General features: G+C 50.0%; 1 protein-coding gene across 10 annotated transcripts in view; it reads left to right on the top strand.

Moving 5' to 3' along the window:
* ATP2B2 (ATPase plasma membrane Ca2+ transporting 2) overlaps nt 1–24,943 on the top strand; it is a 373,485-nt gene that overhangs the window by 139,207 nt on the left and 209,335 nt on the right. The window lies entirely within an intron of this gene.

The following is a 24,943-nucleotide window of genomic DNA, read 5'->3' on the forward strand; positions in this document are numbered from 1 at the left end:
ATAGAAGAAAAGGTCGATATGGGGAAAACCCCTTGACTAGTTTGCTCTGAGGATGCCTGCAGCCAGGCAGATCCCCCAGGCAGAGGACTGGATGATTCAGCTCTCGGGAGACTCACCAGTTCTCAAAGAAACACCCACGGACACTGCCATGTTGGGGCCTCCCGGTGCACGGCTCAGCTCTGCCACCTTCAGTGAAGCCCACCCTTCACCGATCACCCCTACCCCACAGAACTCCCAGTCAGCTCTTTGTGCTTCTCCCCTCAATGAAAATAGACATCCAGACTCAGCAGGCATCTGAAGGAAGCAGGAACTAAAACAGAGAGAAAAGGAACAGAGAAAGTAGAGATGATGCAGGAAACAGAAGATAACTGCCAGAAACCACTGTAATTAATATCTCAGAGAGGTAAGATACTGCATCTATGAACCAGAGACGCAATAGGAGGACCACTGGGAGAACAAAAAGGACTCTTGGAAACCTACTTTTAAAGTTGCAGAAAAGAATCCTAATTCAATAGGATTTGTAATGGGGAGAAAAAGGCAAGCCTGGCAGCTGCATGGATGTTTGGGGAAGGGCTGGTAAGAACAGAAGAGGCTTCCGGGCTTGAGCAAATAGGGCTGGGCAGAGCCCATATTTGCTGAGCTGGCAGCTGGCAGAGGAAAAGCAGGTTGAGGGAGGCCAATCATGATTCATTTTAATTTTTTTATTTTAAAATTTTTATGTATTTATTTATTTGGCCTGACTGCGCGGGTTACGGGATCTCAGTTTCCCGACCAGGGATTGAACCCGGGCCACGGCAGTGAAAGCCTGGACTTCTAACCGCTAGGCCACCAGGGAACTCGCATGGATTCATTTTAGACGAGTTGGGCTGGAGAGAGATCCACCAGCAAAGAAGCAGAGGGTTGAAACCCACTGAGAGAAAACGGTTGCTCTCAGAGTTTGGAGCCTGGCACCTCATAAGGCATCTCTACCTCAGCCAGCTCTTTTCAAAAGCAAACCCCCAACCCTGCCCCTGAGATTCTTAGTAACAATACAGAGCCCCAGGTTTGCCAGGTCAAAACCAGGGGGGTGGGAGTATGCATTTGAACGAACTTCCCTGGGAGCCACCGTTTGAGACCTGCTGGTGTCAGGAGTGGGTGGTAGACGAGGACCCAGGGAAGAAATGGAGAAGTCAGGACGAAAGGAGTGAACAGGAAATGGAGGTAGGTTTAAACCCAGGAGGACACTCATGGGGTGTATTCTGCCATCCGGATGCGGTGAAATTATTACCAATTTCAAAATAGCAACAGCTCTTGAGTATTCAGTAGCAAAATCACTGATTCAGGGAGCAATTAACATAGACATTCAATCAATTATTCATCGCGTTACGAATGTGTAGTTGTAATCAAATTGGCCTTTTAATATGTATTTTTTTCTTTTAATTAACCCTGTCCAAAACTGGAGTAAAGGTCCTATGCAGAAATATATTTGGCTTAATTAAACAAAGCAGGAGGAGAGGGGGAAAAACCCAGTGTTTTATATTGGGTTCTTACCGTGTGTCAAAGGAACCTGAGGGCAGGGATTGCTTTCTGTGCTGGTTGTTGTCTTGTGCGTGTGGCTTGAGATGCACCAGGCAGCCCCAAATCCTGTCTGCAGGTGCCGGAGGGTGTGCACAGTTAGTGGTTAGATGCAACCCTACCGTATCCCTATCTATGGCAGAATACAAAGAGCGCTGGACTTGGAGTCAGGAGAGCCAGCTTCCAAGTTTAGATCTGCCACCAAGTTCCTGAGTGACCGTGGGGTTGCCTCTCTGAGCCTCAGCTTCTCTCAATGAGGGGGCTGAGTTAGACACTGCTGAACAGTCTTCCAGCTCTGACCTTATTTTCTTTGTCACGTGACCACTGCGAATGCCTTTTCAGCCTGTCAGTATGAATGAGTTTATGCCCCTTCCTTTAAGAAATGAGCAGAGAGGCCAGTCACTGCAGAGTCATTTACCTGGGAGCTTCATTGATCACCCTTGTAATGTGTAGTTTCACCACACACCTCCTCCTGCCTTCTATTAGTAATTGCTAATTATTATTAGCAATAATTGGTAATAATTTATCAAGCACTCCCTATGTGCCAGGCACCAAGTGTGTGTTTTGTTTTTTTTTACTGTCGTAAGATATACATAACATCAAATTTACCATTTTAACCATGTTTAAGTGTACAGTTCAGTGGCATTAAGTATACAGTCATCTCTAGGTATCCATGCGAGACTAGCTCCAGGACCTGACATGTGTCAACTAAAAAAAAATATACACAACCTGAAAATTGAGAGTTATGTTTTATTTGGCGCACATACTGAGGACTTCAAGCCCGGGAGGCAGCAACTCGACCCTGAGAAAACTGCTCTGAAGTGAGGGGGCAGCTCTCACAAAGGGCAGGTAGTAAGAACAAAAGATTACTGTTATTAAAAGAAAACTAGATATCTCAAGTTAAGGAAGGAATTCAGCGCTTTTCTATGTATGGGAAGATGCAAGAGTGTGGACTCTCTGAAGTCATTCCTTTGATGTGCACCTCAGCTCTCTGGGGCCAGTATCCTGTATTTTCACATCCTGCGTTTCCTCAGGGCTCACCGTAGGGAGTGGTTGCGGCCTGATGGCTGCTAGATGGCAGGTCTTCTTTGTTTCCTTCCTGACTTCCCTCAGAGCTCACCAGCTCACCTTCGGTGGTGGCTGCCATAGCTGATGACTGTGACATCCTTTGTTTCCTGATGTGGCAGGCAATATTTTTTTTCTCACGTGGATACCAAAATGTACCTAGTCAGCTCTCCTTATCTGTGGTTCCGCATCCACAGATTCAACCAGCCACTGATCATAGACATAATACCATATTTATTGAAAGAAATCCATGTATAAGTGGACCCATGCAGTTCAAACCCATGTTGTTCAAGGGTCGACTCTGTTCACATTGTTGTACAACCATCACCACCCTCCATCTCCAATAATCTTCATCTTCCCCAACTGAAACTCTTGTCTGAGAGTTTTAGGTGGATTATTTTTATTGGATCCTCAGTACAACTCAGAGAGATGGGGTCTGTTATTATCCCTGTATTAGCAGTGAAGCATGGCCAGAGTAATGCTGTGTAACAAACAACCACAATACCTCAGCCAGATGCGTTAATAAGCACTTCTTTAGCGCACGCGTCTGCATGCGGACCAGGGTTTGGCTGACCCAGGCTGGCTCCGTTTGTCTCCGAGGCTCTGCCTGGAGCCAGCAAACTCACTGAGAGTAATATTTTTCTCGTGGTGGCAGCAGCGGTCCAAGGGGGCAGATTGAAACCTGCAACAGCTTTTAAGGTCTAGATTCCAAGTGGCACCCCTCAGTCCATTGGCCAAAGCAAGTCACGTGGCCAGATGCAAAGCCCAGGGCAAGGAAATTGACTGCACTCCTTGAATGGGAAAAACTGCAAAGTCAATTAACAAGAGGCATGAATCCAGGGCAAGCTCAAGAATGAGGGCCCATGACATGACCTTCTATAGCTCCATTTTAGAGATGACGAATTCCTACCTCGCAGGTCATTTAAAGAGTCCTCCAGGAGGCCATGGGAAGTCACGCAGGACGCTGCTGGGTGCAGAGGAGCCCAACAGTGCTCACTTCCATTAGGAAGGGGTTCCTCCAGGGTGTACTTAAGTAAGGGCACTCCCACCACAGTGGTTTTAGCTTTCTTCAACAGTTTACAACCCCATCCAAAGCTTTTAGCTTGGCATTCATTGCTGGGAGGTGAGCTCGAATGGCCCAGCCAAGCTTATCTGGCTCTCCCCGCCCTTCCAAGCCCCCAGCTTTTTCCAGACTGTTTGCTGCACACCCATGTCTGTGCCTCTGTTCATGTGGACTGCTTCGTGGAAACCACCCAGGCTTCTGCACCCAGGGCAGGGCCCCCTCCTCCAGGCTGTCTGTCGCTAGGGGCTCCAGGCGGAGAGCTGGCTCCCCTGGTCTTGAGCACAGGCTCCCCTGGCCTTGAGAGGCACAGCTGTGGCTCTCCCAGCCCGTGAGTCACCTGCCCCACCCCCGACATCCCTGCTGAAGGTTCTGTCCCTGGCACCGCTGGGCAAAATCCTCTCACCCGCAGACAAGGGCCTTCCCCAGCTTCTGTCCATCTCAGGGAGCTGGAGAGCCCCGGGGCGAAGGCACGGACCCCGTGGGCACCAAGGCGGTGTTGGCAGTAGCCTCCTTCTCTTCGCTTGGGTAGCCACAGAACAGAGCTTCCAGATCTCTCCCCTTCTCAACCCCTGGAGTTTCAGACTGAACTGTTGGCAGAACTGAAACATGGAGATTTCTCTCTTTACTTTTGGGGCCCAAGATAGACAAAAAGGATGAAGTAGGCCAGCTCGCTGACCCAGAACGTTATATTTAAACTCAGCTTTGCATATGTGCTTCAGTAATGACAGCGAGAATTTATCTCCATTAAGGACCAGGGAGCGGGGTGGGCTCAGGTGGGCAAAGTGGGCCTTTCCGGGTATTGCCGAGGGAGGGGTCTTTCAGGCCTGGGTCAAGGTGGCGGGATATGTTGGGGGGCTGAGAAGTTGTGGGAAAAGCGAGCTGTCCTTGGAGGAGCAGGAAGCCCTTGGCTCCCGGCCAGGGGAGCATCAGGCTGGGCTCCGGCGATGCCGACCTGTGCCAGTTCATTGCTCAACACGCCGGGGGGCTTACGTGCAGCTCTCTCCACCAAGAAGCAGCCTCTGTGTTCACATAATTTTGGCCAGAGAGCGTGAGGAATCTACCTTTTTATCCTTGCCTGAATTATGGGGGAAAATCAGTTGGGATTGTGGACAACTATTTCGTTGGTTCGGGTGCAACAGCTAGGATCCATCACGGCTCTGGCCCAGCCTGCTGGGAAGACATTGACTTCTTAAAATCACAAATAATGGACCAAGCTGACCTCACGGCCAGGCAGAGTGGGTGGTCACCTTAGTGATGTGACTTGAGGGGTGCCAGGAAGCTCCTCTTGCTACAAATCCCACCCACTCACCAAACTGCTGCTGCCCGCAGTTCCACCATCAGCACTTTAATCATCAGATCGTAAAATGTCAGGCTGTAATTAGCCTAGGAAGCTGTCTAGTTCAATGTCCTGCCTCAAAGTGTTCCTAGAGGGTACCTGAACAGGCCCCTTATTTCAGAGTGAATTCATGGCAGAGCAGGGTTCAAGTCCAGGGGTGAGATTCTCCATCCAGTGCGGAATTCCCAACACCAGACTTTGCTATACATCTCTGTCTCCCAGGGATTTTGTTAAAAATGCACGTTTTGCGTCAGTAGGTCTGGGGTGTGGCCTGAAATTCTCCATTTCTGACCAGCTCCCTCATTCGGTCCTCATGACATTCATGGGAGGGATGTTGTTATTCCCATTTTGTAGATGAGAAAATTGAGGGTCAGAGAGTTGGGTAATATGGCACGCAGAATAATAGCCCCCCACAGATGTCAGCGCTCTAATTCTTGGAACCGATGGATGTGTTACCTTCCATGGCCAAAGAGGCTTTTCAGCCGTGATTAAGGTTAGGACTTTGAGGTGAAAGATTAACCTGGATTATCCAGGTGGGCCCAGTCTAATCACAAGTGTCCTTAAAAGTAGAGAACCTTTCCCAGCTGTGGTTAGAGAGATCCGTGATAATGGAAAGGGGGTCAGAGAGATACGATGTTTGCTGGCTGTGAAGATGGAGGAAGGGGGCATAGGCCAAGGAATGCAGACTGCCTCTAGAAGCTGGAAAAGGCAAGAAAATAGATTCTCCCTTACAGCCTCCAGAGAAGAATGCAACCCAGCCAACAACTTAATTTTAGCCCGGTGAGCCCTGTGTTGGAATTCTGACCTATAGAGTTGTGAGATAATGCATCCGTGTTGTTTGAAGCTTCTACATTTGTGGTAATTTGTTATGACAGCAACCGTTTTTTAAAATGCTGAATTTGGTGCCCAGAGTGGGCTGTTGCTTTAACAAATACCTAAAAATGTGGAGTGGCTTTGGAACCGGGCAGTGGGCAGAGGCTGGAAGAATTTTGAGACACATGATAGAAAAAAACGTAGTTTGCCTAGACTGTACTGTTAGTAGAAACATGGTTATTAACAACTTGATTAATGATGACTCAGAGGTAATGAGGATCATATTATTGGAAACTGGAGGAAAGGGGAGCCTTGTCATATGGGGACAGAAATCTTAGAGTGACTGTGTCCTGCAATTTTGTGGAAAACAGAACTTGTGAATGATGAACTTAAATGTTTAGCTGAGATTTCCAAGCAAAGTGTGGAAGGTATGGCCTGCAGGGCTCTTCCTGTTGCTTATAGAAAAATGTGAGCAGAAAGAGATGAACTTGAGAGAAGAACTGTTATACAAAAAGGAAGCAGGACTTGATGATTGGGGTGTGCTCTGCCTATCTCACTGGGAAAAGATGCTAAAATTAAGAGGTTTGCTGTCAAGAAATCATGCTCTAGAGAAAGGCTGTGTGTGCAGCTGTACAACTTGCTGCTAGTACCTTAGAAAAACCAAAAGGTCAAAGTATTCAGTCACACAGAAGGCTCTTCGAAGAGATTAGAGACGTGAGTCACAGATCCCCTCAATCAAACCCAAGAGTATCTCAGAAGCTTAAGGATGTGCATTTCCTAAGCCATCTCAGCAAATTCCAAAAATAAAGAAGGGATTTATAAGGAAAGATGTGTGGAGCCTCTTGTCTAATGGAGTGAATCCCCATGACATACACAGGAGACCCAGAGGGTTCTTGAGAATGTTATACCAGCAGAAACACTGCCAGATTGGCCTGAAAGAGAATATGAAATGAAAGTAGGCTGTCAGATGCCTCAAATTCTACTGACAAGACACAGGCTGTTAAAAGTACTCATCTGCAAACACATGCTACCTTAGTGGGCATGTGGGATAGACATGAATCTTAGTGGGCCACAGGGCAACTTGTCATAGACAGAATGATGGCCCCCCAATTCATATCCTAATCCCCAGAACCTGTGACTTTGTTACCTTACATGGCAAAAGGAAGTGATTAAGGTTAAGGAAATAGATTCTCCCCTAGAGCCTCCAGAGTGAACACAGCCCTGCCAACACCTTAATTTGAGCCCACTGAGATCCATTTGGGAATTCTGACGTACAGAACTGTAAAATGATAAATTTACATTGTTTGAAAGCCACTAAAATTATGACAATTTGTTGTGGCAGTGATAGAAAACTAATACAAGCAACTTGCCCCAAGTGGCACAGCTGGCATAGAAGGTACCAGAACTTGGGTCCTTTTGATGCCTGTGCTTCTCTTCCTCCCCAGTAAGGAACTTCTTCCTAGTGGAAGTTAGCATGGACCTCTTTCTAGGGGGCCTCTTATTATAATCGTAAATGATCCCGGGTAAGTAACCCACAGAGTGCTGGCTCTGACTGGATTTTAGACTAAGGGTTCAGACACCAGGTTCAGGCACCAGGCAGCCAAAGTAAACGACAGGCATCCCAGGGATAATGTGTTGGGTTAGGCTGGATTTTAAACATGATCCCTGTGTTCCAAATAAGCCATACAATGGCCCCCCCATAGGTGCTAGTGCAGCTTCCCAATTTTATTTTCTCTCTTTCCACGCCTGGAAATTCTCCAAAGTCTCTTGGCCAACCAGGTGTCCCAATCTGTGCTTGTAAAATAGAGTCCGTAGGTAGAGGCAGCCCCAGGGGGTGTAAAGAGGGGTGTGTGCTGTGAGCCCTACCAGCCTGGAGGGCCCACAGGACCCTTCCCTTCTCGGGTCTTGCCTCTTCCACCGTCGTCCCAGAGGGCTGAGCCTGAGCCCCTTCTCGCTCAGACACTCCAGGAGGCTCTGAATGGCTCAGCTTAATAGTTTTCCTTGAGTTCACTCACTTTCATCATTTATTTCCTTTTTCTTCTTTCTTTATTAAATTTCATTTATTGAAGTATAGTTAATTCACAATGTGTTAATTTCTACTGTACAGCAAAGTGAGTCCGTTATACATACATATACATTCTTTTTCATATTCTTTTCCATGATGGTTTATCACAGGATACTGAATATAGTTCCCTCTGCTCTACAGTAGGACCTTGTTGTTTTTCCATTCTCTATATAATAGTTTGCGTCTGCTAATCCCAAACTCCCAGTCCATCTCTCCCCTAGCTCCCCTCCCCCTTGGCAACCACAAGTCTATTCTCTATGTCCGTGGGTCTGTTTCTGTTAAACATCACCCTTAGCTTTGTCATAAGGAATAATGTCCAGGAGGTCAGGGTTTACATTCTAGTTACACTTTTTTTCCACTTCTTGCAACTAATCCATAACTACTAAAATAAAAACTGATTGTCAGGATAGTATTTAAAAGCATCTGTATCACTCTTTGGGACAGGAAAGGGGTCAAGTCCTGTTTCCACCGCTTCCCCCTTGGGCGAATCACTTCACCTCTCTAAGCGTCTGTCCCCTCGCCTACAAAATAGGCTGCATTCTTCCCAGTAGGATGTGAGCGAGGAGTGGAGACAATTAAACTATGTCACCTGTATAAGAGGACAGTGCCTTGCACACAGCACGTGCCCAGGAAAGAGCTGCATGTTTTCACAGTTGTCACCTTTGTCACTGTTACTCTCGGGTGGAGTGTGGGCTGTGGAGCCACGTGAGGATTTGATGTCTGGCTCTGACGTCCCCAGAATATGAGCTCAGAAACTCATGCCACCTCTCTGAGCCCGGGTTACCTCATCTGGAAAAAGAGGGCAGCCACGCCACGTCACTGAGTTCACCGGAGGCTCAGTCCAAATGGGACGGCTCTGCAAATAGCGGCCTTGTGGTTATATTTGGCCTGATTGTTGATTCCTGTTGATGGCAAATCTCTATCCTTTCTTTTTTTTCCCCAGACACTGGTCAGTTGGTAGGTTTTTAGTTTGCCTGTTTGTTGTTCAAACAAAACTGAGGCAGGGAAGATGGAAAACCAAGGCTACACGCCTGCAATCTAAACAGCAGGAACCATGCAAGTGGAAAGAGATGGTTCTGGAGTCAGAACACATTACGAGCATTATCGGAGCTGCTCTTAGAGGATGTTGCCTGAGCTTATCCAGGAAGTCATGTGTGGTGCTCAAAGCAAAGGAGAGGCAGTGACTCCCAGGTCTCTGTCCCGAAAGGACGGTTCTGAAGCAGTGGGGGACAGAAACAGCCGGTAGTAAACTGATTGTTCAACAGTCAGAGTTGAGGTGTGGGAAGCAAACTTCCCCTGAGTTCCAGCCTCCTGAAAACCTGTATCTCTTTAGAGCTTGGAATCTTTAGGTTTTCTCTGGGAGGTTTTTCTTTCTTTGAACATCAGGTGGGTGGATTTTCACACCACAGGCCACCCAACCCCTGATCCTGCCAGGGGCCTAAAAGCCCAGGCCTGCTTTGAACAGCTCTTCCCTGACCTCCGTGCCTTTGGAGCGTGGACGACAGAGAGGTGGGAACAGGCTGGCTTAGCTCCAGTGTCGTGGTCCAGGTTTCATTCGGCAGCAGCTCTACACCTGATGCTATCAGGGTCGGCAGCGTCAGGGGCATGGCCTGGGCCTTTGGCGCCCCCCTAGAAAGAACCAGGCCCACACTCCTTGATTCTCCTTACTCCCTTGAGGGACAGAGCCTGGCCCCAACACCTTCAACTCGCCTGAGGGGCAGGGCTCATTTTGGGAGTTGACCAAACAGGAGATGCTGTCTTAGTCCTTCTCAGAAAGTCCATGCTGCCTCCTTCACACAATTCCCTCCCTCTCCATTGACCCTCTGGGTCCCGAGGACCACTCAGTGATGCTCTACGTGAACCCGATAGCCGTTCAGTCATTCCCTGAGCACCCGCTCGGGACAGTGGATAAAACACAGCCGTGGCCTGCAGGGAGTGCCAAAACCCGTCCTTGTCTCCATCGCCACATCCCATTCCGCAAGCCTAGACGTATGTATTCCTCATGTTCAAAATAGTCACAAATAGAAATAACAACAGTACTGGAACTAACATTTCTTGAGAATTTGCTCGGGCCGAAGCACCTCTGCAAAGCACTTTGCCCGAATTTTCTCTTGAAAATCTCACAACTATCTTGCGAAGCAGCCCCTGTTATCATCTCCATTTTATAGAAGAGGAAACTGAGACTCAGAGAAGTCAAGCCTCTTGCCCAAGGCCACACAGCTGATAGATGGGGTCATCAGATGGCCAAAAGCCAGGCTGGCGAGCCCTCTCTTGCCTCTGTGCCTCTCCTGTCAGTGTGAACAAAGTCAGGATTGGCAAATTGCAGGTTTGATTTGGCCTCTTCCTAACACAGGAGGCATTATTATTCTGACTTAGTGATTCCAGAAACTGAGGCTCAGAAAGGCCAAGAGAATTCCCTGAGGTCACCCAGCTGAGACTTTGGTTTCTGGACTTCCAGCCGCAAAACTCCTTTTGCTGTGACATATGGCCCCTTCATTCCAAAACGGCGTTTTGTCCTTCTGTGGGCTTTGATGAGCTGTGGCTAAGATGAAGGCTTGTAGGTTGCAGATATGCCTTGGATCCCTGCCCCTGGCCGACTCTGGCTGGGAGGAGGCGTTGGCTCCAGAAGACTCAGCCCTGAAAGGAATGGGCCCGGTCTGGCTGTCAGTAGCTAGAATGGAGAGCGTTCTGGGTTGTCACAATGGCTGGGGGCTGCCGGCATTTCTGGGCAAGGACCGGGGGTGCAAGAGGCCCTGCAATGCATGTGCACCTATCCTCAGTCTGACAGTAGACAATGACTTGTTGAACGTTGATGCTGGTGAAGATCCTATTTGTTTGTATCTAATCCCAGAACCTAACTCTTGATATATCCTGGAATTTCCAGCAAACTACCAAGTAAATCAAGGGAAATCTATACTTCATTTTATTCAGAACTTCACCAAGAACTGTCCCCAGTTTAAAACTCAGGACCAAAAAAAAAATAAAAATAAAAATAAATTAAAAACTCGGGATCAGCAATGTCACCCGTGGTTCTTGAGATGCTGATACAATAGCTGTGCCTGTGTTAGTAACTGTCACATTTTCAGTGATTCAATATTATATGTAAGAATTTATTTAGCCCTCCCTTCAAAATGCCCAACATGAAGAAAAGTTGACAACACTGAGTTGAATGGTGTTTTCTCTTCCAAACTGTTCATCTCCAGTAGGATCCATCGTCTGATGGCTTCATCGTGTCTTCTGGAGCCGTCACAGCCACGCATTGTGATGTGGACATGCGTTCTGTGTTGTTAGAGATGACTTTCCTTTCACTTCTCCTCTGTATTACAGTTGGGGCATTACAGGCCCTTTAAATTATGTGTATTGCTAGGTAGTATTGCTGTGAATTTACTTTCTTCATAGTAAAAGGGGTATTGGATCAGATGCATAGTGGACAGAAACAGGGTTGTGGATGCTGCCCTGCCCCTAGTTAGCTGGGACCTCAGATACAAGCGTGAGCATTAGCTCTTACCCCAGGCCTCTGACATCATCTCTTTAACTTGGTTCTCCCACTGGACTAGCAGGTGAACAGGAAGTGTTGACAGATAATGGATGATGGGCGTTTGGATGGACCGACAGGTGGGTGAATGGATGGATGGACGTTTAGGTGGGTACACAGATGGAGAGGCAAGTGGATGGATGGACATGATAGGTCGGCAGACAAGATGAGTGGGTGGGTGGGTGGATGGAGAAGAGGGGTGGGTGGATGGAGAAGAGGGGTAGGTGGACGGTTGAGTGGGTGAGTGCACAGTCAGGTGGTAAACAGATGGTCCCACGGGTGGACAGGTGCAATGGCTAGGCAGACACAGATGGATGGGTGGAGGGACAGACGGGAAGGAGGGTGGGCAGACAGACAGGTGAGTGGGTGGTTAGGGGGAAGGACAAGTGGATGAAATGAGGAAAGTGTAAGATGAGGCACAGAGACTTTTACTCATTTTCCTGAAGTCACACAGCTGGCCTGTAGAATTGGAAGCCAGGCAGTCTGACTCCAGATCCCATTCTCTTAATCACTGCATTACATTTGATGAGGTAACTTGCCCAAGTCCCCAGTTAGGAAGAGATTAAGCCAAGATTCGAAGCTGGGTCTGTCTGAATCATTACTGCCCCCGTGGGCTGAAGACTGGAGAAGAACGCTGGGGATAGGTTGTGAATGCTGTGGGAGCCTGGACCTCATCCTCAGGCAACCAGGGAGCTGGCAAAGGGTTTTGTGTAAGTCTGGCCATCACACCATCAGTTCTGGGTTTAGGAAGACAATTCACCCAGCAACGGAGTGGCCAGGTTTGAGGGGAGCCCACCCGTGAGGAGGCTGTTGTAGTAACAGTCAATGAGGAATTGAGCCAGAGATACAGCTGAGGGGTCAGAGAAGCAAGAATCGATTCAGGGGGCTTCCAGAATCCCAAGTTGTCAGGACCTGGTGGCTAAGCCCAAGTGAGAGAGGAGGAGCAGCGAAAATCACAGAGGTCTCTGTGACCTCGAATGCAGTCACTTACCTTTCCTGAACCTTACCTCCTGCATCAAATGTCTGTATTCGTTAGGGCAATAAAGGCGGTGCTGTTATAACAAAGAAGCCCCCAAGTACTGCTGCTTAGGCAAGCTAGAAACGTTCTTCTAGGGTGACAGGTGGCTGCTGTAGCCTGACACGGGGCTCTGCTCCACAAGGTCACTCACTGAGCAAGGTTCCCTCCATCTGCTGGCTCTGCCACCACTTAGGATGTTACTCTCATCTGCATGGTTGAAACTGGGTCCCAGGCATGTCACATTCCAGCCCACAGGGAAGGGAACCCGGTGAAGGACACACACCCAAATGTTTTAAGTCAAGGTCCAGAAGTGACACATATTATTTCCACTCACATGCCACCCCAGGATTTGGCCCCGTGGCTACACCTAGCTGCAGGGGAGGCTGAGAAGTGTAGTCTCTCTGAGCAGCCATGTGCCCAGCCAAATCTCCATTACTCTGGAAGGAGAGGAAAATGACTTAGGGAGGACAAGAGGATATCTGTCACACCTGGGAAATGTTGGGATGCAGGTTTATCATTGGGACAAAATGAGATAATCTTCATGGAGCACCCGACATATACCTGGCATGAGGAGGAAGCTTAGAAATGGTAGGTGGCATTGCCATTCTTAATGGATGTGCAAGGGTGCATGAGGGCACTCCCAGAGCTAGGAGCATCTGACCACAAATCAGCACATAGTGAAAAAGGTCAGAGATGCCTAGAGGCAGTTTCAAAATGGAAAGGAAGCTTTCATGCCAAAATCTGGGCAGGATAGGGTCAGGGGAGGAGATGTTTTAGGAGAAGAGGGGGCCAAAGTCAGCCTGAAGCCAGGGTTGAGCAGGTGGCAGAAGGATGTTGACAAGGCACATGCCCCCTATTGGGGAGCAGGGGAGGGGGGGCTGCTGGCCCTATAGTCCACCTGTGTGTCAGCTTAGCTCAGGTGTAGACGTGGAGGTATGGGAGGCCAAGTGGGACAACAGAAACCACTCCAGGTACTTCAAACGGAGGGAATTTAATGCAGGGAATTGGTTGCACGGTAATAGAAGAACTTAAGCCACATGAACGACAGGGGGGCAACCCAGGGATTAGTAACAGCAGAAAGTTACTGTCATGCTGTGGATCTTATATTTATAAGCCCTCTATGGTTTGGTTAATGTGAGCCTTTTCCGCATGGATAGATCCACTTGGCCTTAGCTGCCAGAGTCAAGATTCCAAGTCTGAGAGGGGAGGCTAGCCCAGCATGGAGATCTGGCTGTATCCTTAACACTTCCTTCTCACCAGAGCTTGGTGGAAGTTTCCGGAGTGGCAGCCCTATGGAGACACTCTGTGTGGGGCTTGCGTGTCTGCAGACACAACCATGTGTGGTTTCCCATAACTTCTGCTCATCCCCCTCTATCCATTTCTGCCCTTCTGCCTGCCTCTCTGCCTGCCCCTGCCTCACCGTATCTCCCATGCCCAGGACACAGAAGAGAGCAGCCTCCAAACATCTGAAGGGTCACCTTGGTCAGAAGTGTAGGCTTGTTTGCTATGGCTCCCATGGGTGGAACTGGGCTCCACGGGTGGAATTTAAAGCATAAGAAGACTGGGTTCTAAACTTGGCTCCACTACTTAGGAGCTGTGTGTTCTTGAAGAAGTTTCTGAACCTCTCTGAGCTTCAGTTTCCTCTTCTGCAGAATGAGGATGCTAACACTGCCCTTGGACAATTGTTTGCAGGGATCCAATGAAATAATCATAGCAAGGTGGCTGACACAGTGGCCTGGTTTTTCTTGTTCGTTGCTGTTATTAATGATGTATGGTTCCAGTGAGGCAAATTTCAGTGTAAGCAAAAGATTTCCAACAGTCGGAGCCAACTGATGTGGAGAAGACGCCTTGGTAGATGGTGAGCTCCCTTTTACAAAAGGTATGCTAGTAGAAGCCTGACGATCGCTTGCCAGGATCCAGAAAACCCCTAGGAGACAAGGAGGTGTTGCCCTGGATGCCCCCTGAGGTCCCTGCCAGCCCTGAAAAGCAGTGACTGATGTATTTCCTGCACCATTTCAACAGCAATCTGGAGGATGCCCAAGTTCAAGGAGGCTCTGATTCTCAGACTTGACAAGGTCAACCCGAAACCAGCAATGCCTGGCTCTCTCACCTATGAGAGTAGAAGGAGAAAAGCCATATAAGGTCTTGACCAAACAGTGAGGGTCAGAGTGGTTCCATGGTGGCTTGATTGGATTGTTACGTTACCAGGAGGTAGTGTTGAATAGTGGTTAGGACTCCAGGGTCCTGAGGTCAGGCAAAACTGGGACTTAGTCCTGGTCCAGCCACTGCTGAGCAGTGGCTGCTCAGCAAAAGTGACTTAACCTCTCTGGCATCAGTGTCCGCACCTGTAAAGTGGTGATGATAGTATCTTCCTCATGGGTTGATACGAGAATTGGATCCAATAATACAAGCAACGTTCTTGGCTCTGTGTTGACCCATAGCCAACACTCAATATAAGGTGCTGATGTCATTAGTACTGTAACCATTTTTTTTAAGAGAAACAAAAGTTTTGTGTCAACCTGTTTATATAATGCAACAAGGTGGAAGAGAAATGAACTAGGGATTCAGAAAATAATGGTGGGAAAATAAGATGGAACCGTGGGAAAGTTAGTTCACAGCCTATGGCTTATATTTGGTTTTGAGTCTCCCAGAAGCCAAAGCAAAGAAGGAAACCAGATGTGTTTCACATACGTACATAATTGTAACCATACCTAAGGCAAAAACAATCATATTCATTATAGAACATATGGGTGGGTATTCCATAATTTATTTGCTTAATCCTCATTGGTGGGCATTTAGGTTGTTTCCGATTTTACTCTATCATAAACAATGTTACCATGAACATCCTAGTACCCACGTGTTTAACCGATTCTTAATATTTACCCAACGTTGCTGTCAATTCAGTGACCAAGTTGAGGCGCAGACCTGCCTAGTCTTCCGGAAGGGAGCAAACAGAGCTTGGATGAGATGGGAGTCCTCCTGAGAAGAAATTAGGGACTGGAGATTGAGAAAGGCTGGTGGGTGGAGGGGACAGGGCAAGAGGTGATTCAGGGAAGAAGCCATCCAGCCATCGTTTCCCTGCCGAGTTTTCCGTCCTTCCCCGAGGCCCAGTGGGAGAGATCCTGCAGACCAGGAAGGGAAAATGAGGCAGGATCCCCACCACAGGGAGGGGAGCAGCTCATCATGAGATCAGACCAGATATGAGACAGAGAATAGCAACCCACTCTCTCACCAGGAGCAAGCTCATGCCTAACTCTGCAGCCACACCGAGCTATGCACTATTCCCTGTCATGCCACCGTGCCTCTGCTCCTGCTGTCCCTCCAGCATGGAACACCCTCTCAGCAGTTCTGGCCCCTGGTAATCATCTTTAGATGCAGATCAAATGGTGTCCCTTCCATAACGGCTTTTGTCGCCACCCCACAGCACTCTAGAGGATCACAGTACCTCCCACAATGTCGTGCCGTGACTGTTTATATATTGGTGATCTCACCCACCAAACCCTCCAGACTCTGAGCTCCCCAAGAGCAGAGATGTTGTTTGTTGAGTCCCTCATGAAAGCATGTCCTAGAAATGCACAAAGGATGCAGCTTTTGTGTAAGGTGCCCTTGGAGATGCAGGATAGTCTAGCAGTTCAGTGCAGCAATTTTAGAGTCAGAAAGCGTTCGAATCACGGCTCTGCCTCTTGCTACGGGACCTTGGGCAAGTCACTTCACCTCTCTGAGCCTCAGCTTCTCCATCTGTAAAATGGGGATGGTAATACTAGCAGACATGTTCTGATCCATGCGCCAGACATTGCAGATATTTGCTTATTGAAATGTCAGGGGATTCCTGGGGAGTTAGCCACTATGATGCCATACAACACTTAGCAACATGTGCCATGGAAGCCAGCCGCTGCCACATCCCATTCTGGCCAGGCATCCAGAGATCAGCTGACTTCTCTCCATCACTCATTCAGACTATCAGCCGAGCACCGACTGTGTACCAGGTGCAGTGTTAGGCTCTGAGAGACTAGCTAAACACGGGACAAGTGCTCTCTGCTCCCAGGAGCTCTCAGTCTGGTGGAGGAGACAATAATCAAACAAATCAAAAAAAGAAAAATCAAACAAATCATCACACAGATAACTGTACCGTTTCCATCCCAGGAACTGCTATGAGAGACCCGTATGGATGCTCTATGAGCACATCGGGAATGGCTTCTGATTAGAGTCTCAGGGAAGACCATTCTGCACCGGTGACCTGCATGATCAGAAGAATTTGCTGGGAAGAAAGCAGGCCATGAGGGGTACAAGAAAAGGGAGCAGGATATGCAAATGCCCTGGGGTGGGAGCAGGTCTTATGCGCTGGGAACACTGAAGGAGGGCCAAGGTGACTAGAGTCCTCAGAGCAGGAGAAGGCTCTGTGAGGAGGGTGTGTAAGGGCTGGCAGGACGCGTGTAGACTTTGGTCGTCATCCTCACTGCAGGAGAGCCGTTAAAGGATTAAAGCTTCCCGTAATGGGATCTGGCTTCCAGAAGACCCTTCTGTTGGAGAGTGGATTGATTATGGGGGTGAGAGCGAAGGCCAGAGACCAGGTCAGAGGTACGACATTCATTCAGGCCGGTGATGACAGCGGACTGATGGGCCGGTGACCCTGTAGGGGAGAAGGGCGACGGGGATATGCTGGACCTATGGGATTGGGCCGTGGGCTGGCTGTGAGCCATTGATGGGTGGCAGGCAGCTGGTTGGCTGTGGAAGCCGTATCCTGAGACTGGAAGGAGGAGGAGGAGAGAAGGACAGGGCTCAGCTGGGCCCCTGGGGCACTTGAGGGGCTTCTCAGCTGTAAGGCCAGGCACTCAGAAGAGGGGCCGGCCATGGGGAGGTTCCTTCGTTATCAGCACGCGCCAGAGAGAGAGCCTCAGCGAGACAGCACAGGTTGTCAGCACCCGCCTTGAGCGCCTGCCGAGCCGCGTCCCTCCTCAGAGGCCAGGTCCTGGCTGTCCACGGCCGTGTCAGAAGCTTGGCGCGTTCCGCATGAGGGGCTCTCACACCCGAGGCTCCCCACCGTGGTCTGCCTGTGGCACCTCGTTATAGAAGGCGTCCGCTACACCGTGCTTTCCCCTGCTTTGTTCAGAAGCCCAGCTGCCGCCTTTGCGTTTCACCCATCTCATTATCCCTGGAGTTTCTACTTCTTTTTGTGAAAATTTAATGGCCTGCTAGATTTGAAAGGGCCTGGACCAGCTGTTCAGGTTTGGGGAGTCAGAGTTAAATGCACCCAGTGATCAAAGGCTGCAAGAGGCCGGCATCCTTCTTATCAGCAGTGCCTTTAAACCGGGGCAACTTCACTCCTCCCAAAATGGAAACCAAATCGCTCAGCACGGACACTTGAAAGGAAGAGTGTTAAGCAATTCCCAGCATTTGAACTGCCTGCTGCATCTTTAAATCATTTCGCTTTGGAAGCAGAATACCCAGGATTCCTGTCGAGCTCCCCTTGAGGAAACACAAGCGGGGACGTCATCTGTGGGCCTTGTGCCTCCTTGAAGATTCTTTCCAGTCAAGCCCAGGATGAATCTTGAGAAGCCGGTGAGGTCTGCAGATAACCTCCAAGCTCCCGCTTTGCCCCCTCCGGCTCCCCACCGCATTTCAGAGGGCAGGACTGAAGTCAAAGGACCTGGATGCAAACCCAGCATCCCTGGCTGGACGGCCTGGAGTGTGTCTGTCCTTGCGCTAGGTCTGCTCACCTGTAAAATGGGCTGATTACGTCCCTATCTACCTCACGGGTTTTTGAGAGGCCCCCATAAGACACGAAGTGTGGAAGTGAACAAAAGCCTCACACCCACAGTGGGTACCAATTATTCTGCCTATTACCCCTCCCAGGGACATACATGTTTCAAAAGATAAGGAACTTAGAGAAACAGGCAGAGTTTCTCAGGGAAGAAAGGAATTTCTAAAATGTTGGAAAACAGATTAGTGTTTGAAGGGCAGGTATAACAAGTGTGAAGTTACCTGGAGAGCCATGAGGTATAAAAATAGCAGAGTAGGTGACAGGAGCAGCTGGCCTCACTCCTGGCGGCTGCATGGCCACCTTCTGTCATTCTCCTCTTCCCTCTCCTCCTCTCACCTCTCCTGCCTTCCTTTCCTCCCCTTTCTGTTCTACCGTCTCCCCTCACCCATTTGTTTTACACACTGGTTTTTAAAAAGTTACCACCTTAACCATTTTCAAGTGCACAGTTCAGTAGTGTTAAGAGTTTTCACATTGTCGTGCAACAGATCATCTTTTCATCTTGCAGAACTCTGAAACTCTACACCCATTAAACGCTAATTCTCACCACCCCCCTTCCCACACCCATCTCTCTCCTTTTCTTCTTCAGAGTTGCATTCTCTCTTTTTTGTTCCAAGAAAGTTATAAGCTATGTAAGTCAAGAGCCTTTCTGTGGAAAGTGACTCAAACTGGCTGAAACCCAAAAAGGAATTTATTGGCTTGTGTTAACTGAAAAGTCCTAGGGCAACAGGCTTCAGGTATAGCTGGATCCAGGGGCTGGAACAATAATATCAGAACTTATTCTCTTCCTCTCTCTCCATCTCTCACTTCTGCCTCTTGCTGTTCAGGCTGCACCCTCAGGCATTCTCTCCTTGTGTGGCGGTAAATGTGGCCCCCAGCAGCTTCAGGTTTACATCCTAACAGCTCAGCCACCCCAAAAGAAAGAGAGCACTTCACTCCCCGTAGTCTTAGCAAAAGTCTTAAGGCTAACGCTCAATGGCTCACAGGTCACGTGCACATCCACAGACCCGGTCACTGGGTGGGGACCGCAAAGCTTTGTTTGGCCAAGGCTGGGATTTACACCCATCCTGGGAGTCCCATCAAAGTCCCACAGTCTGAGAGTCAGGGACGAGCAATTTCCCAAAGGCAATCCAGGCTGCTCTGACCCAGAGGAAGAGGCACAGGCGCCAGCAGAGGCACCACAGGCATCACCACGCCAGGCAGCACACTTCATTCTGCCAAGTAGCTTATTACGATCCTGTCCTTCCTTCCTGCTATTGCCTTCCTTCTGGATATGGGGGAAATGTCCCCGGATTACTCGCTTGCCATGCCGCCTTCACAGTACCATCGTCAGCCAGCATGCAGAGCTACAACCCCCAGCTTTGGGGCATGCCTGGTTCTGCCACTGGACCTCTGATACCTGTCCTCCCCGACCACCTTGGTCCTTTCACCGTGATGACCCACCTTCTGCTTCTTAGCAGGAGAGTGTATAAACAGCCTGAGCCTCAGACTCACACAGATCCGGGTTCGAATCTCTGCTCTGCCACTGACTGAGACAAATGATGGCAGGGGAAGGATAAAGACCGAATAATGGTACAGAACTTTGCCCTCTGCTACAACACTTGTTCCAGCCACTTCTGACCGCTCTCCCCACCCCGGACACAGCCCTTGGTGACTGCGCCCTGTGGTACCCGACTCAATGCCCGATCCATTTCTCCTCCCTCCCTGTGAAGTCGGCCCCAGTACCCTGTCCTCTGGGAATCCTACCCCCTCCACGCCCACTCCCTGTATCCCACTGCAGCCTGGTCTCTCCTGGAGCCCTGCCCTGGGATCTCTCTGCCACCTCCCTCCATCAGCTCTTCTATTAGAATGTTCTTCTGTCTCCTTCCCTTGCACTGCTGAGGCACAATCTGCCTGCGAATCCGGCTCGTCCGGACACCCAGGTGCTGCCCAAGGCCATGAGACAGCTGAGCTGAGCTGGCGGAGCATCTGCAGTTTGATGTACTTCTTAGAAGACCATGTTTCCCAAGCATCTGCCTGCCCTCCAGCATCTTCATTTATCTCCTCAGCCACTCCTGGGCGCCTGGAACTGGAACTGGCTCCCTGAGGCCACAGTGGCCACACCAGGGTCCACTCCCCATGCTTCCCTGTGTGTCTCAGAACAGAGACCCAGGCTGGAGTCCATAGAGACCAGTAATAAATACCCGGCCAGGGAAGGAAGGAGGGAGGTCATCACCACCTGGGGCTCAGAGTAACGCATGGTGGGGGAGCGGGAATCGGGGAGCCCGAGTACCACCCAAGCCTGGTGTCCTGGGAGAAAAAGCAAGAACTGAAATATCACGCAGTCCTGGGTTCAAATCCTGGCTTAGGCATCCACCTGCTGAGTGACCTTGGGCAAAGCGCTTCACCTCTATGAGCCTTAGTTTTGCACAGCTGCGAAGTGGGGACAATGGCACCGCCCCCAAAGGGTTGCTTTGGGCATTCAATGACATAATACTTGGAAGAAGCTCAATGGATATGATTCCAATTAATAAAATAGGAAAGAATAAATAAATGGGTATAACAATATTTTTTATATAATAGTATAAATAATGCAATAACATGTCAGTTCTGCATACGTGTTCTGAGCACACACTATGTGGCCGCCTTGCTGTTTCTAAGACATGCCAGACACAGTCTTTAGGGATTTTGCCCTTTCTGTTCCCTCCCCAGGAATGCTTCTCCCCACATGTCTACGTGGCTCCCTGTACTCGCTGACTCCCATAGGGGCGTCAACACCACCTTCTCAGAGAGGCCTTTCCTGGCCCCTTATCCAAAGCAGAGGCTCCCCTGTCATTCCCTGCCCCTGGCTGCGCCTCCATGCTTCATCAAAGCGACACCCCCGCCTGCTACATTCTATTTTTATTTGTGCAGATTGTTCCATGTCTGTCTCCCCCACCACTGGAAAGTCATCTCATGGGGGCAGGGACCTTGTTCCGCTCTATCCTCCCAGGGCTAGAGGAGAGCTTGGCACGTATAGGCGCTCAGTAAAGATCTGAGGTCTGTCGGGGAAGAATCAGACACGCCCCTGCCCTGGGGACCTTGGTTTGACACTAGGAAGCATCTAAGATAATAACCTTTGTAATGAAAACAACGGCCATTTACTACAAGCCTACTCTGTGCCATCGCTATGCTAAACCCTCCCCATGCAGCGCCTTACGTGCTTCTCCTGACAACCCAGCGATGGAACAGACGAGATGAAGCTCAGAGAGGAGGTGTAACTGGCCCAGAGCCACACAGGCAAGGGCAGGACTGGAGCCCAGGGGTATCTGACAGCATGGCTTGAGCCCTAAACATGAAAACCAGGGTGCCACAGAAAAGCTGGAAACCCAGCATAAAGAGTACCCCATGACCTTGCACCTTGACGTCAAGGAATGCTGCTTGGAGGAGGTGGCATGTGAGCTGGATCTCGATGCACACATAAGGGGCCTTCTAGGCAAAGCGGAGGAAGAGGAACATTCAGGTGTCAATCCTACGGTCCATTCCACAGGCATTCATTGAGCACCTTGTGTGTGCCAGGCAGAGAGAACGCTCTTCTGGGGATGAGGCTCTTGAATTCCAAAGGCTTTAGAGCCAGTGGCCTTGGGGAACCCATGGCAGGCCTGGTCCTGACTGAGAGAAAGGGGGGAGCAGGCATTGAGCACTGACCACGTGCCAGGCGTGGTGCCACACGCTTCCCCTTTGTCCTTTTGCACTGTGTTGTCTCCACCTGCTGTGGGGGGGTGCTGTGCCCATTTTCGGATGAGGAAACTGAGGCTACAAGGCCGTGGGCTGTGAATGCTGGCTCCAGGCCACCTGTGTTTGGTGGTGGGACACAGGAGGAGAGCACCTTCTACCTGCCATAAAATGAGCCACTGGCCTGCTGAGAGAGACAGAGGGGACAGGGTTTGGGGACCTGGGTCCCGATGAGACCTGTCGGTGGAGAATCAGCAGAGAAGTGGCCTAGAAGATCCAGCCCCTCGGTGGATGGTGTCAGTAGCCTTGGGGAGGTCTCTGTCATTATCTGTGTCACATGCTTTGCGACCCTGAGCAAATCACTCATTTCTCTGGGCCTCTCCTTTCCTTAACTCCAAGTTCGCTAAATGATCTCCAAGGCCCCTGCTTCTGGCTCAGACCTTGCAGATTTCTAACCCTAGCACATTAGTTTCCTGTTGCTGCTACAACAAATTCCCACAAACCAAGTAGCTTAAAATATATCAGCTAATAGCTCTCTAAGTCAAGAGTCAGGTGCAGGTCTACAGGGCTAAAATCAGGGACTCTGTCCCCTTCTGGAGACTCCTGTGGAAAATCCAATTCCCTGCCTTTTCCAGCTTCTAGAGGCTGCCACGTGTTTCTCCCGGGCCCTTCCGCCATCTTCAGGTCAACTGATAAGCAACCTTGATGCTGTCTGCAGCCTTCGTTCCCGTTTGCCACATAACCTGACGGAGTCACTGGCTCGGGGATTAGAACACGGGTGTCTTTGGGTGGCTGCTCTTCTGTTCCCCACACCTGGCAAACATTACGCGAGGCTTTGTTTCAGGCAGCTGTTTCTTCTCTCTGGACCTCAGCTTCCTATATTTTGAAATGGGGTGATCATCAACCTCCCCGCCCATATGGCTGCTTTGGAAACAAACTGAGATGATGTCTGTTCAGGTGGAGTAGAGAGGCTCAGGCACTGTTCATGGGTTAGTTGTCTATTCCTGGGGTGCGTCTGCTGCTAGTATCACCTGCTGATGGCTCTCACTGGGTACCCAAACTTCCCATGCTTTGCTCTGAAAGGCTGCAGCCCCTCCACCCCTTTCCCCAGAAAGCAACCATGTTTCTCTCAATTGCTCCTGCTTGTTGTAACCTTTCATGTCTTTTCACAGAACCCCAGGGGCCCCTGGGATTTGGGAGTTGAGGAATGTCACTCAAGGAGGCTTACTGAACACTGAACAGTAGCCCTCATGAGGTCATATGGCTGCTTAGCAACTCCTCAGACCCTTAGTAACCAGACCAGAAGTGTTGATATTTACCCAGCAGAAACTTTGGGCTATATAGAGAACACCCAGTTCCTTCCAGAGAGCTGCAGGCCCTCAAAAGCAAGCTCCACCCACTCATAGCTGCTGTTCTGGCTCTTTTTAGAGTGGGCCTGTGAGGGCACAGGGAGCCTTGGGTTGCGCCTGGCTCCGTGCCTCCTGCTGGGACTCAGTTTCCCTCCCAACATGGGGATCAGATAAAATGATCAGCAAATAGGGTGACCGTATGTCCTGGTTGGCCTAAAACAGTCCTGGCTTATCATGACTATTAAAAATGTCCTTTTGGGCTTCCCTGGTGGCATAGTGGTTGAGAGTCCGCCTGCCGATGCAGGGGACACGGGTTCGTGCCCCGGTCCGGGAAGATGCCACATGCCGCGGAGCGGCTGGGCCCGTGAGCCATGGCCGCTGGGCCTGCGTGTCCGGAGCCTGTGCTCCACAACGGGAGAGGCCACAGCAGTGAGAGGCCCGCGTACCGCAGAAAAAAAAAAAAAAAAAAGAAAATGTCCTTTTTATTCTCAAAAGTGTCCCCATCTGGAAGATCAATTTTCTGATCGCCCTAAGGCCACCTCTAGCCCTTGAATGTATTTTTCTTCCCTTCTACCCTCTCCTGCTGTCCTGAATTAATCCTGAATAGTTCAGCCAAGATTTTTCAAGGGCTTTCTGTGCCATACCCAGAGCTGGGAACCGAGGCAAACAAGATACGATCCCTGCTCTCCGGAGCTTCCAGTCCAGGGAAGAGTGCCACTTAAGCACTCTGCCGAATCTAGGATTGCATCCAGAACCTTGTCATTCTCAGCCTCACTTGCACTCTCCCCACTAAGCTATTTTAGTAAATAATAATACTCCTTGGTATTCGGGTGGCATTTTGCAGTTTCTAAAGCGTTTCCCTTCTGTTCCCTCATTTAACCCTGACGTATTGGAGGGTGTGATTTCAAGTCCCCATTGCACAGATGAGGAGCTGGAGGCCAGGGGTCACAGAGGGTGGTGGTCAAGAGAGTGAATGGCTGGGTGCCCTTGCGAAGCAACTCAAAATCCACCTCCCCACCTGTGAAATAGAAATACTAGCACCTGCTGCAGAGCACTGTCGTGAAAAGTACATGCGACAGCGCAGAAAAATTCCTTAAAAAATGGCAGCTGCCTAAAATGAGCGCCTCCACCCCGAGCTGTTGTGGCCCCAACAGTTGCATTTCGGGAACATTCTCCTGCTCCTCATGTGCCCACAGACACCCGTTTGGGGGTCTCCCGAAGCTTTTCAGAGCACTGGGAATATGTCGTCGGAATCCGAGCGCTGCCTCAGGGCAGCAGTGTGACGTGCTTTCAGCCTCAGCCTCGTCGTTTGTAGAATGGGCATGAGAATCGGTCGTTGTGAGGATGGGCTGAAGCAAAGCGCGCAGAAGGCTCGGTAGGGGGCCCAGCACACAGGCGTGGTGCTCGGAAGGCTTCTGTGTTGCCTTCCTGACGTGAAGTGTCGGAGGGGTGTTTGAACCCGTTGCAAGGGGGAGGAGTCCCCACAGGTGGGACTCGCCCCCGCCCCCCGACCCCGGAAGCCTGTGCCCACCACGTGCTTTAGGTCCTCCGCGTCCAGCCGCGCTGACAGGGAGGGGGTTCGGCTGATGAAAGCTGCTCCCTCACGCCCCACTCACCTTTCAGGAGGGAGAAGGGCCCCTCTTCCCCTTTGCTTTACAGAGCAGCTCCACGGGGGCAAATCTGTCAGATTCCAT

This window comes from Kogia breviceps, chromosome 10 (genome assembly GCF_026419965.1).
Source record: "Kogia breviceps isolate mKogBre1 chromosome 10, mKogBre1 haplotype 1, whole genome shotgun sequence".
Lineage (NCBI taxonomy): Eukaryota > Metazoa > Chordata > Mammalia > Artiodactyla > Physeteridae > Kogia > Kogia breviceps.